This window comes from Lontra canadensis, unplaced genomic scaffold, assembly GCF_010015895.1.
Source record: "Lontra canadensis isolate GAN:19392208 unplaced genomic scaffold, GSC_riverotter_1.0 scaffold55, whole genome shotgun sequence".
NCBI lineage: Eukaryota > Metazoa > Chordata > Mammalia > Carnivora > Mustelidae > Lontra > Lontra canadensis.
This window is the reverse complement of record NW_022631049.1, coordinates 5,135,562-5,137,692: the sequence shown is the minus strand read 5'-3', so window position 1 is coordinate 5,137,692 and position 2,131 is coordinate 5,135,562. Positions and strand designations below refer to the sequence as shown.

Below are 2,131 nucleotides of genomic sequence, written 5' to 3'. Positions count from 1 at the left end.
CTCTCTTTATCCCACTCGTTGTGAATATTGACATGTTTTGCTGTACAGATATTAATGTGTTTGATCATAGGGATTGCTGTCCCTAACTCCGATATGGTAGATACAAATGTACAGAAATCCACAAATTTCTTACTTCCAAAACATAGATTCATTCCCGAAACTCTAGACACGCATACCTGTGTGCCAACTGCCTCTCTCTGTGTGGCAATTCCTCAGGGATCCCTAATTCAACATATACAAAGTTTCTTCCCTCTCCAGCATTTCCAATCTCAGGAGTGCCCCCTCCACCCACCCAGGCTGTCCCATTAACACTTCTCTATCCGTATCCCCCACCTCCAATGCTGCTCATTCTGCCTCCCATACATCTCTTAAAAGTATTCACTGTCCACTATCATTCCTGGCACTGTTTGTGATCAGGGCACCACCTATGCAGTCAGGGTTGAGAATTATTGTTCCCCTAATTTTTTTTTAAATTTATTTGACAGACAGAATCACAAGTATACAGAGAGGCAGAAAAATATGGAACGCTTCACGAATTTGCGTATCATCCTTGCACAGGGGCCATGCTCATTTTCTCTGTATCGCTCCAATTTTAGTATACATGCTGCTGAAGCGAGCACTGTTCCCCTAATTTCTTGCACCTAAAACAAGTTCAGGGGCACCTAGATGGCTCAGTCTGTTAAGCAACTGCCTTCGGCTCAAGTCATGATTCCAGGGTCCTGGGATGGAGCCCCACATTCGCATTTGGCTTTCTGCTCAGCAGGAAGCCTGCTTCTCCCTCTCCCACTCCCCCTGTTTGTGTTCCCTCTCTGGCTGTCTCTCTCTGTCAAATAAGTAAATGAAATCTTTAAAAATTAAATAAATAAAAGAAAGCAAATTCATAACTGCATCAATCAGAACAGACTAGGTTATGGTGCAGTAACAAACAATACCAGAATTCATCTTGCAGTTGCATTGCTGTGATGGTCTAACCTTGTTCCCATGCTTCATGTCTTTTCCTGCCTTACTCAGCTCCATTCCCAACTCCGAGCTCCACCCCAATTCACTTTTCACCCTGTACTTCCTGAAATCTATTTATGTTGCCTTTCTAAGTCCCCCCTTACCCTCAGGTGAAAGTCCAAAGCCCTTAGCCAGGCTTCTTCTAATCATCCCTGTCTGATTCCTGTTTATGTATTTATTTTAAATTCCTCATTTCCCATTGCCACCCCATTGCATACTTCCTTGTTCCCTACACGCCCTTTTTATTCCTTGTACTTACCATGCTCTCTCTTTCTTCCTTTACCTGTGTCCTGTATCACCAGACATAATTCCTTCAGCTCGTAGATATCATTTCTTCCGAAAGGTCTCTTTGACTTCCAAGACAGGGAAAAGGGCCCTTCCTGTGTCTTCTCCTAATGCCACCATACACTTTCTTTGCGGCAGTGTTGTCTCACTGTAGTAGAGAAAAGATTACAAATACAGATGAAACCCTAAGTCTCTCCTCCCCGGTGCTGCTACTGGCCAGCCGCTTTGGGAGGCCTCTCTTAGGAAGAATGAGGAAAAGGAGCCTCCTGTGGGCAGTCACAGGACTAAGGCAGACACACCAGTTGGTGAGATAATTATGAGCTGGATTTCACCCTTGATGGGCAGCCTCAGTGAGAAGAGGAGGGAGGCTTTCTAAGTGAGAGAACTAGAAAAAAGGAAAAGCATACTAAAGGAAAGCCTAGGATGTGTGACAAAAAGTAGATAATTCAGAATTAACAAAGAGAAATGGGAGATAGAATTAGAGGCACAATTATGGATTCATTGGGCCACTTTGAGTTTGAGCTTATCCTGTGGGCAAGTAAAGACAAGTTTTGAGTAAAGAAGTGACATAGTATTTTAGGAGAAGGAATCTGTATGCAACTGGTGTGTAAGATGCTTTGGGGACTCATCACCAAAAAAATTTTTGTAACTCCATACGGTGACGGATGTTAACTAGACATTGTGGTGATCATTTTGCAATATGCACAAATTTGAGTCATTATGTTAAATATCTGGAACTAATACATACATATTGGTTATATTTTGATTATCCTTTAAAAAGATGCTTTGGAGGGGCGCCTGGGTGGCTCAGTGGGTTAAGCCGCTGCCTTCGGCTCAGGTCATGATC

General features: G+C 43.1%; 1 non-coding gene across 1 annotated transcript; it reads right to left on the bottom strand.

The window, feature by feature from the left end:
• Positions 1-513: 513 nt before the first annotated feature.
• On the bottom strand, positions 514-620 carry LOC116878141. Its single transcript, XR_004384774.1, has one exon. It is a non-coding gene; the product is annotated as a U6 spliceosomal RNA (small nuclear RNA).
• Between the last annotated feature and the right edge of the window lie 1,511 nt (positions 621-2,131).